We start from the raw sequence: 12,562 nt of genomic DNA, 5'->3' as shown, positions 1-12,562 counted from the left end.
TTGAACATGATATTATATAGATGGTATTATTTATTTATTTATTACATATTATTTTTGTTTCATTCCATAGCTCTTACTCTTATTGTTCACGTTGTGTTCACGGTGTGTTCAGAGTCTTCAAGGTGTCAAAAGATTTAATGGAGCAACGATATCATCTGTTTTGCCCAAAAATAAACACTTGTGAACCATCAGTTAAAGAGTCCGACCATCAATCAGCCGGGACGCTACAGGGCCTGTCATAGTTATTTCAGCTGTTAAAGTACTATTCACAGGTATTTATTTATTCTTTATTCACACACACTCGTTATCCGGTCAGTGGATCTAGTCCCCAGTGATCCTCCCCTCACTCAAGCTTCTACTCTACCGTGATAGAGCGGAGTGAGACGATATAAATCACTACTTTTAATGACCAAAAGCCGAGTGTCACAGCCCCGTTATTTATGTACCCCCAGATAAGAGAAGACCAGTGGTGAGTTTAATCGTCAGGCTTTTCTGTGATGTCTGCAACAAGCTTCTACTGACAGTGTTTCACCATCAGCGGCTACAGACTGGGTGTATCCACCATCACAGAAACCTACTCACACTTTTATCTGTTTGTGTTCTCTATTATCCTCGAAACTTCCCACACAACAATCCCACAAATAAACACAACTTTTAAGTATTTCTTATACTTTGGTTCCCAGAACCTTTAGGTCCCAGACCTACATTTTTTTTCTTTGGTTCCCAGAACCTTTAGGTCCCAGACCTATGGTGGCTTTCTAGGCTCACCTAGGGGCTATCCCCCTGTGGCGCTTTTAGTCCTTAATGCCTAATGTATATTCGAGGGTCTCTACAGCCTCCGGCCTTTCTGCGTTCCCTGAACGTCTTACTGAGCACCGTTTATGCGCCTAGGACCTGTCGGGATTTATGATCCCAACACTCCTTTACCTTTTACTTATACTGATTCCAAATCAGTTTAACAGGCCTTTTTTCAATCGTCAGTCCCCCGGCTAAATTTGGATCAAATTAACCTCTAGGAAACATACTGACATTCTCCACCAATTTAGATTTTAAGGCCGAATCACAGTCTTCACTTCTTAAGAAGAATAGGTGACTGCTTACCTTTTGTCAGTGATGGGCCCTTGTGGAGAAGTTCAGTCGGCCCCAGGAGGTTCCCAGTGACTCCGCGTGGTCACCGGTCCAACCTCTGCAGCTCCTTTTGCCCGCTCCTCCTTGTTAGAATCACGTCCGGGGTCACCAAGTTTCTCTGTAGGAATTTTACACAATACTTTTCAGAATTTCACACCAATCAAAAGGACCTAGCAGAGTATATATTGCGTAATTCAAATTCTACAGGAGGCTTTCTGGAGTCAGCAGAGTCGTTGGTAGTTTAGTGCGCCAGCAGGCATTTATTAGCAGAAGGACATCGGATGATACAGACGTCTGGAGAAATGTTCTATTCTCTATCTAGAGTAACTGTGAGCACACAGTACCCGTGATCAGAGGAAAGAAGTTCTGATATCTATTCTAAAAACTCCAGCATATAAACTTGTTACAAAGGCGTGGTTATGTGTGCGCTTGTGCGTGCATATGTGTATTTTAGAAGTAGCAGTTGCTCCAGCCTCCATCTTCCTCCCTGTGCGTAGGAGTAGCCTCTGTAGAGCAGGAGTCTTCTTCTTTATCTGTGAAGAAAGCACAACACGTACAGCAACTTCCCTAATCTCAACTAACTTTGCCAGGTGCATATTTGCAACATGGCTAGTTCATTGTCTTTGTGACCTTGACCGACTTACTGTTCCTGTGCTTTTGGAGAAAGCAGAAAAAGATTGAGTCAAAAGTTTGTGTGCTTTTGGAAACAGAAAAGTTTGAGCTTGGACTAATAATATCTATTATCTAACTATCACACTTTAAATGATCATACCTAATAATCACACTTATCACATTCTTATTAATCATTACTAATAAACTCGCTAACATATGATTATTAATTCTTCAATCATTGATTATCACACTCTTATTAATCATTACTAGTACACATGCTGACACATGATTATTAATTGAATTATTACTAATACACACACTAACACATTGATTTTTAATTCTTCATCAACCACACCAACTAATCAAGTCAAGAATTCATGTCACTTTTGTTGATTTAAAACACTACCTTAGTTAGTCATACGTCACTTGAAGAAGCAGTTTGAGACTGCATGTCCTTGTAAATTCACAGTCTTTAAAAAATATCAGTGTTGCTGATGAACATATACTGTATATATAGTATATTTGCAATGGGTGTAATGAAAAGCCAAAACATATCAAGTATATTCATAAATTTAAAAATAAATAGAGAAATAGACAAAAATTGCACCACAAAAGGGGTACACTTATTATACAATAGGAATAAATAGAGGATAAAGTAAATTACAAATATGGCTTCAAGGATGTTCATCAAATACATTATTGTAACAGTCTGTAAACCTGTTGCTTTAAAATATATATATATATATATGTATATATTTATATATATATATATATCTATGTTTATCATAAATAAGTCATAGAGTGTGGTCTTTACCTAGTTTGTAAAGTGTCCTGAGATAACCTTTATTATGATTTGGCACTATAAATAAAATTGAATTGAATTGACTATATATATTATTTATTTGAAAAGTAGATTCCACTAAAAAAAGAAGGCATAAGGGTTGAGAACCTAAAAACCTTTGGTTATGATGAACATACATTGATTTATGCTGAATGTTGCTGCTATAGGCCTAGTCTGCCGGGGGATAATACTGTTCCTGATACTCTGAGCTTCTCTCCTCTTTGTCTGTATCATTCATGTCTCATCCATTAATGTTACTAATTCAACTTCTTCCCCGGAGTTGTTTTATGCTTTGTCGTCTCGCAGGTCTTTGCTGATCGTTGTGGTGCCTGCTGCCTTGGTCCTGCATGATGCTTCCTGATACCATTATCACTATTAGTCATATAAACTATCATTAGTCTAATAAACTTTAAAATTTCTAGCCATAAAAACACCATCAGTGGTATGTCTCGCTGTATCGCAGATGTTATTACCTCTACTCATCATTGATCATGTTTGCCACCATAATTATTATCATTTTCATATTCTATCACCTTAGCTGTGCTTGTTTCTCACTATTCTGCTTTATTTACTCCCATAACATATAAGTCATATTCACATTACTATAGATATTGTTATAGTTACTGTTACATTTGTGGTTGCTTGCATCTCTGGAAGTGTGTCTCTGTCTGTTATGATTTGGCACCATTAAGAAAAATAAAGAGAGCCCTTTTTCTCAATTGTCATACAAGTGCACTCAATGAATAAGAATTTAATCATTCAGGACAAGGCTGGGCAAGGGAAGTGAGTTTCTGTTGGTGGTGCTGTAGTGTGTTTGTGTGTGTGTGTGTGTGTGTGGGGGGGGGGGTAGTTTGCCAGGAACCCATTAAAATGGGCTCTATTGAGATGGTACAAAATTAATTGTAATTTATTGAAACAACTCTCTCTTACAGGACAGCATACTGGCATTGCATGGCACACAGCACAGGCTACTATCAAGAAAATTATGGCTACACTAAAAAGGCGACAAAATGTATTAACTCTTAGTACTTACTAATGCGAACAAAGTAATCGTCTGTATAGCCTTGCACTTAAATCGATGGTGAAAACACATGAAATATAGAACTGTTAAAAACACCAAAATAAATAACAATCAACCTAATTATTAACGCTTCTGACATGGGCGTCAAAACAGGCTCAAAACATCATAGGCCTACACAACGCAAAATTCAAAGGCTACATTCAACTGATCCACATATCACATATGTACAACAAATGCTATAAAACATCAAAAATGCACAGAGTAGCCAAACAGTTTAAAAAAAAAACATATACACCATCAACATAAACTTATTGAAACAAATCCATTAAAAGACCAGACAAGAGAAATAGTTATTGAGGTCATCATAAGGCATACGCTGCTCTGGGCAGCTGATAATAAATCCATCCCTTACCATGAGACGACAATCTGGTCTTTAATGAATAACACCAAAAACTGCTTGACGTTCAAGGGTAGTGGAGACAAAGTCCTTCATGAGAGCTTTGATGTCTAACGCATTCAGGATGTCTGAGTGCACATTCATGAGGGACAGGTGCTTGAGTAATTTCTGTGTCATCGTGGACCTCAACCATGTTTCTAATCTTCTCAGATTTGAGAAAGATTGTTCTGAGGAGGCCACTGAAACAGGGACGCAAAGACACAGATGAATAAGTTTATCCACCTCGCTGAAGAGAGCTCCCGTTTGTGGATGAAGCTCACTCAATATCGATGCCACACCTTTCACTGTGGTGCACAGAGACCCCCCGGTAACACTGTGCATCATTTTAAGCTGGAGATCGAGGCGGCTCGTGTCCAGCTCCTTGGGAAGCTGAAGGGTGTCCAAGTCAATCGGGAATCCACCTGCTGCCACTATGACCGACCTCTCTCGATTCGCTGCTAGCGTCATGGTGTCTTAATTAAACCGTCTTTCCAGTTCTGATGACACTTAATCCACAGCCTGATAGAACTCACGTCTCAAAGTCAGAATGGATGCCCTGCTGGGCGCAAGTGCCTCTGGCTCCGTGGTTTGGTGAAGGTGTGCCGGAGTTCTGCTCTCACTGGCAGTGGTGTTAGGCATCCTCAGGTAAGTTGTCGCAGCATATTCTTCACTTTTTCAAGGATCTTTTCCACATTTTCATCACGTCTAAGTGCTGCTATCCCCTGTTTGAGCACATTTGCACATTCAAGTGCACTGAATGCTGTTGCTTTGGAGCTCTGCAACCTTCTAGCCACTGACTCGCAGGGTTCAAACAGTGCTTGGCAGCTGAGCAGCCCAAACAGAGCCCTACCGTTTCTGCCCTGCTTACACAGCCACAGCCCCATAATCTTTGACATTGTGTGTCCCCTCGTCCCCCTGTCAACTTTTAGGGTGCACTCGCACTTTCCAGCCGTACCGTGCCTGTCTATACGTCATCACCCCGTAACGCGTCACACGCATTGATTGACGTCAGCGCAATGCGTCGCTTTGTTTACAAATCTTTCCATAGACCTCTGAGTGTCTTGTCCAACTGTTTTTGAATATTTTCATCTGACCAAATCTGCAGTAAATACTCCACCTCCGCATCACACCAACGTGAACCTTTCGCCGCCATTGTTTTAAATTTCCGCGCATGGTCCGTCTTTTTTTTTTTTTTTCTATGTCAGAGCAGGCGCACATAAAATTATGTCAGAACCGCCGTAGGCCTCATGCTCGAACACATGCGCACACTCATGCTCGTACATGTGCAAACGTACTTTACAAAAGCCCACCTCTCCCAAACGGTCCGTGGCCGGCCAGCAGGCTGCAGCTAGGCGCGGTACAGTAACACTCACACTGGTCAAACGAACTAGACTTTACCCATGGAACCTGTTTGGGCACGGTACGGATGGACAGTGTGAGTGCGCCCTTAGCGCAATCAGTGTGGCCAAAAGAGCGCTGTACGAGGTCACTATGCGGCTTATGGGTATAGCACGGACACACCACCACGGGCACAGGCCTAAGATATTCACAGCAACCTCATCACCAGCGAAAAGTAACTCAAACAGCGATTTGCATTTTGCAGACTCTCCGATAACAGTCGCAACGTTACGCACAGATTTCAAAGTGTTGGCAACAAGGCTTAATTCACCAGCAACTTCCTGGAGAACCAAGTCAAGTGCATGATTGCTGCAGTGCTCATACATGGACTGAGGGCACAACTCTTTCAGTCAGGCCTGTACTCCAGAGAAACATCCTGACATATTACTAGTGGCATCAAAACAGTATGCGACAAAGCGCTCCATTAAAATGATCAGCCTTAAAAACACATCCACAATGCAGGAAAAAAAAGTTTGCCTGGTGGTGTCGTGGGCGCTATAAAACCCCTAAAACATACAGTGCGATTGAAGGCTATTGTCAACATACTGTAAACTGCATGAGAACTGCTCTGTTGTGCTCACATCGGTAGTGCCGTCAGCCATTAATCCAAGATGGACTCGGATGAATGCGAGACTATGTTCCTCTGTACAGAAAACTGCTGGATGATCTAATTTTCTATGGTGTTGGACATCCAGTTATCCCTTCCCTTTATCCATTCTTGCTCTTTCGCTTGGTCATGTGTGTTCCAACATCTTTTCATAGAGGTTCCCATCTCTAGTAGTTTCACCTCTGAAGGGAATCCCCTTGCTGCTCAAGAACCAAATTGTCCTGAACAGCAGCTCAAAAAACATGTTGTGCAGTTGCCTGACAATTGGAAATTGCATCGGACAGTAGGGCATTAATAGACACGTTTTCCAAGGCAGCCATCCTCTGAATGGAGTCGGCGTGTAGTTTAGATTTTTCATGTTCATTGAATTTTGCTGTGGCTTTACGCCAATTTCCAAATCCGTTTGACAGGAATGGATTTTCTGCCCTGAAAGAGTTTTTTCTCTTTAGCATTGAAACAAGCAAAACAAAAAACCAGATCGTCTCAGTGTCATAATGTAGCCATCTCCACTTATTGAACCAGGCCGGCATGAATGATCGACTAAATGTTTCTGTCCCAAAACGGTGACCAGGGAAGTTGGAGTTGACGGGCTGAAAAAGTGCTGTTCCTGTGCTATGTAGTCTGCTAGCAGCAGCAATCGCTGGTGGAATTGAGGGAAGCTCTTGGGGTCTCTCACTTTCAACATCATCATTATTACCCAAATGCTCATCCAGGGTCGGACTTATAATTGGTGTTGGGTTTTGTTCGGGCCTACTTTTGGAAGGTTGATTGAAAACATCAGAAATTCTTTTCTGTGCCATATCTCACTGACGTAGCTAGCATAACTCACTGTAATTTTCGGCCACTTAATGTGACGTATTTGTTGTACCATACGCTTAGCGCCATCATAAGATATATCACTTGGATTATTTTGTTATAATTACTTTTTGGTTAGATATCCCAGGTTTAATGTAACATTATATCTAGTCTACAGTCTACAGCAGGGCTATTCAATTAATTTAGAATTTGGACTGGTTGACGAAAAATTATCCAAAATTAGGTTCCGGAAAAATATGAGCATCACATTAATGGATAGTGTAAAACAATGAGGCGGCATACAGTATATTGTCTTTATTTTATCAATGTAAATAGTAGTCATGACCTCAAAGTGCAACAAGCTCGTCAAAAAACAATCCTTGTTAAATGAACAAACCTGTTAACCAGAGGTTTTCACTCAATTATTGGACTAAAGTACAAGTTTGAGGCTCTTGTCCTTAACTTAAGTATTTTATTTACATGCTAATTCATACTTCTGCTCCACTGCAAATCAGTGGAAATATTCTACTTTTTACTCCACTACATTTATCTGATTACTTCAGTTACTAGTAACTTTACCAGGCTTACAAGTACATATGAAACATTAGTTTATTCATCAAAAACGGGACTGACAAAAAAAAACGTAACATAACTGCGGAGTAGCATGGTTTTTCTAAAAATACCTTATCAAATTATACTCTTTACACACCGATATACACTCGCTGCAGAGTAAACACAGGCTTCACAGCGACAGAAACATAAACTTATCCGTCCATTCTCTGGTGAACTGACGGTTTTCTGTGAAAACTTTTCTTTTTTTCAGAGTAGAAAGAGTCATTGATGTGGTAATTTAACCACGGATTTAACCAGACAGAGACGATTACAACAACAACAGAGCGAAGCTTAGCGAGCTGTTGCCAAGAGGATTCAGAAACACACGAAGAAGAGCGTGGTGGGAGCGTGCATAGCATAGTATCCGCACGCCGACAGGGCGCGCATGGACCAAGTCTCCCAGCGTGTACAGTCATCTGGATAAGCCTGCGAGCCTGTCAGAGTCATGTTCTTTGACTTCTCCAGTGCATTCAATTCCATCCGTCCGGCTCTACTGGGTGAGAAGATGGCTACGATGCAGGTGGAGGCCCCCATCGTGTCCTGGATTGTGGATTACCTGATGGGCAGACCACAGTATGTACGCCTAGAAGCTGTGTGTCTGACAGGGTGGTCAGCCACACTGTGGCCCCACAGGGGACTGTCCACTCTCCCTTTCTCTTCACCCTCTTCACCTCAGACTTCAACTATTGCACTGAGTCCTGCCACCTTCAGAAGATTTCTGATGACTCAGCAATAGTTGGCTGCATCGAAATGGGGGATGAAAGTGAATACATGACTGTTGTGGGCAACTTTGTCACTTGGAGTGAGCCGACTCATCTGCAGGTCAACGTGACTAAAACAAAGGAGCTCGTAGTGGATCTGAGGAGGGTGAAAACACCTGTGACCCCTGTCACCATCAGGGGGTCCTTGTGGACACTGTAGAGGAGTATAAGTACCTGGGGGTGTACTTCAATAATAAGTTGAACTGGACTAGAAACGCAGAGGCTGTCTACAAAAAGGGCCAAAGTCGACTCTTCTTCCTGAGGAGGCTGAGGTCCTTTAACATCTGCCGGACGATGCTGAGGATGTTTTATGAGTCTGTTGTGGCCAGTGCCACCTTCTCCGCTGTCACATGCTGGGGCAGTGGGCTGAAGGTCGCATACACCAACAGACTGAACAAACTGATCAGGAGGGCCGGTGATGTCGTGGGGGAGAAGCTGGACACCCTGACAACCTTGGCAGAGAGGAGGATGTTGTCCAGGCTCTGGTCTATCCTGGACAAGGTCTCACACCCTCTCTACGACACACTGGCCCAGCAGAGAAGCACCTTCAGCAGAAGATTCCTCGCACCCAGATGCACCACAGAGCGCCACAGGAAATCTTTCCTGCCTGAGGTCATAAAACTATACAATGCATCTCTTGGAGGGTCTGTTACCCCCTCTCTGTAATATGGACTCAATAATAAACAGTCTGTTCTTTGTACATTTTACAGTACTTTCCACATAATTATAATAGTTATATAGTACATATAGGGTCTACTGTTTTATATTTCTGTTTTTAAAAATATATGTTATCTGTATAATGTTGTTGTTACATATGTTGTTTGTATAGCTGGCAACAAAAACAATTCCCCCGCAGGATTAATAAAGTATTTCTGATTCTGATTGATTCTGATGATAATGCAAAGATATTTAATCTCCTTTTTGATTGCAATGCCTTGAATAGACACCAGGGGGTGATCATGATTTGCCATTCATTCGCACTCACTTAGATTCAGATGGAGCCCTGAAGCCTTAGAGAAGACAGACATAACCTTTAGAGCTTCTGGTATCTGTGTTGCATTTTTTTTATGAAGAAAGTCTTCTCGTCTGCCAGTTGGCTTATGATTAGAGTTCTTTCCATAACATTTAAATGCTCTATGTTTTCTGAATGAAAATCATAACTGCCAAAACTGCTGCAACTAAGATAAAAAGTAAAGGTGAGGCCGGACAGCCTTGATGGATTTCCCTTTTCACTGTAAATCTGTGTTCCAGTTGGTAGTATTACAGCGCTATTTATGTCTTCATAGAACATCTCAATAACTTCTTGGAAGCATTCACCAAAAAACAAAATATTTCAATGTATCCATCATAAAGCCATGTTCAACTGTGTCGAATGCTTTACAGAAGTCCAAAAACAGAATTAAACTAGGCTAGAATCAAAGCCTCTAATTAATTACATTAATTTTTAAACCGTGTCCCACAATAAAACAGTGCTTAGTACGGTATATTCAAGACAAGTGGAAACCAACATTGCAAAAACATTTAGAATAATATAATTGGCATAAAATAAACAGTTTAATATAGAAAGCTTTTTCTCCCATGTTTTCAAAAACACAGAAACAAAAATGATCCATCAACTAGTGACAGTCCCTCCTAGGAGCGTCGTCTGTGCTAACATTAGCTGCAACATGTTCAGCATTGGGGTTGGGAGCAGAGGCTGAAGCTGAGCTCCGGTGGGAGGTGAATTCTTTCTTGCACAATTTTTAAATAGCCGTGCCCTTGTCCATGTTTCCTCTTGGTCGTTTCTTAGAATTCAAATGTTCGCCTACTGAACCCAGCAACAACTCATTTCACTTCTCACCGGTTTCATACCTCTCGTGTTGCATCCTGTGTGTCAGTATTACGGGCCGGGTGGGAACTCGTTCAATGAGCAACGCTCCGCACTGAGTGCAAAAATAAATTGCGATTAATTGAGTTATTTTTTTGTTACGTTATTTTTTTCTGTAATTAATGAATCGTTAAAGTCCCAGCCCTAAATTAAACTATTATCTTCAATCTTACCTGCATTGTCTAATAAGTCCAGAACTAATCTAAACTAATGTTGTTGAGAATTGAACGTGGACAGGTTGAGTAGTTCAGGTGTTATCAACATTAAAGTTTCCTTAATCATACAGATGAGAGCCCGTTGAATTGCTTTAATGACAGTCCAGTAGCTGTTTCTGGAATTCAATCATCAAAATCTAATATGTTACCTCTCCCATCCATAAGGTGTTTGACAGACCAAATTACATTTTCCTTCCATTCTTTAAAATAAAATGACTTTTTTTAATCAGTATATACTGATGTTTCCAAATTGGGGTATTGAGTGGAGAAAATGTGTCTTTATAAATTAGTTTCCAATAATGAAGGACTTGTTGGTGAAATTTAGGAAAAGCTTAATCACATGTTGTTGGAAATGTGATACCTCCAACAATTGAGGGCAAGTAAAACCAAAAGTGTTCATATTGGGTTATAAAACTTTTCAACCATTTTAGCTTCATGGTTCCATTCATGGGGTCAAAGTCGATAGCATTTAGCTCCCCTTCTTCTATTGACTTAACTATGCATCCCTTTATAATATAATGATGTCTATTCTTCCAAATGAAGTTATAAATGATTTGGATGATGTTTGTAATCATATTATTAGTGATAGCTAAGGAGTATGCTGGATAAATAAAGTGTGACAGAGCTTCCAATTTAGATAATAAAATCCTCCCAAATATAGAAAAATCCCTTTGCAACCATGAATTTAGAATTGTTTTACTTTTCAACATAATGTTGTCAATATTAGTTTTCTCTCTATAATATTAGTCATTGGATCATAAAGAGTGCACATGCGCCAAAGTTGCATGCTGCCTGTTATAGCTGCAGCCTTTGAGCTTTTTAAACTTTTATTCTCTTTTTGTTCGTTCTGTTTCTTCACCCTAACTTCTGTGAAGTTCTGCCCTCTACAATGAGGTTACTTTGGCTAGTTTTTGTGTGTTGTGGTTTTTTTTCATGCTGATAAAAACTTATCAACCCGAACTCTGGAGAAAAACACAGGGATGCAGAGGTGGGAAGCAATGTCAGTTCAATAGAGGAGGGTCGAGACGGGATGGGCTTATTGAGGGGAGAAGATTTAAGCCGTGTATCCCCTCTGTTGTGATGGGAAATGTACGTTCTCTCTACAACAAAATGGATGAACTGACAGCGCTAACGCAGAGCCACCCAGAGTACCGTGAGTGCAGTCTGATGTCTATCACAGAGACATGGCTGGACATGGACGTTACGGACCAGAACGTCTCCGTGGATGGCTTCCACAACATTCGGACTGACCAGGATTGCACCGAGAGCGGTAAGCGGAAAGAAGGGGGGCTTGCAGTTCTAGTAAACAGCAGATGGTGTAATCCTGGTCATATCACCAATAAAGAACAGCTCTGTAGCCCGAATGTTGAACGGCTGGCCGTTGGACTGCGTCCATACCGTCTGCCTAGAGAGATCCCACAAGTCATCACTGTTGTTCTGTACATCCCTCCCTCTGCAAACCAGATATCTGCCTGCAGCATCATACACACCACCATCTCCAGACTCCAGACTCAACACCCCAGTGCCATCATCATCATGTCGAGAGACTTTAACCACGTCACCTTGGATAAAGCTCTGTCAACCTTCGAACAGTATTTGAGCTGTCCTACCAGAGAGGAGAGGACTCTGGACCTGATGTATGCTAACATTAAGGATGCATACATCTCTCCCCCCTCTGAACATGTCAGATCATAACCTGGTTCACCTCAAACCCTGCTATGTGCCTCTGGTGAAGAGGAAGCCTACGACCACAAGGACTGTGAGGAGGTGGTCTGAGGAGGCTTATGAGACACTGCAGGGCTGCTTTGAAGTGACTGACTGGCCTGCGCTTTGTGAGCAGCACGGGGAGGACATCGATGGGCTCACTGAGTGCGTCACAGACTACATACATTTTTGTGTGGACTGCAATGTCCCAGCTCGGACTGTAACCTGCCACGCCAACAATAAACCTTGTATCACCAAGGACATTAAGGCTATCCGCGGGTACAAGCAGCCGAAATGGGTTTTCTCAGGAGGGTGGCTTGAGTCTCCCTTAGAGATAGGGTGAGAAGTTCAGCCATCCGTAAGGAACTCGGAGTAGAGCCACTGCTCCTTTGCGTTGAAAGGAGCCAGTTGAGGTGGTTCGGGCATCTAGTAAGGATGCCCCCTGGGCGCCTCCCTTGGGAGGTGTTCCAGCCACGTCCAGCTGGGAGGAGGCCCCAGTGGACGACCCTGGCCCGGGTGGCTTGAGAGCTCTACACCATGGTGTGGAGCCTCCTGTCTGCCTAGG

The sequence above is a fragment of the Echiichthys vipera genome, assembly GCF_963691815.1.
Source record: "Echiichthys vipera genome assembly, chromosome: X".
NCBI lineage: Eukaryota > Metazoa > Chordata > Actinopteri > Perciformes > Trachinidae > Echiichthys > Echiichthys vipera.
Note: the sequence above shows the minus strand (reverse complement) of the source record.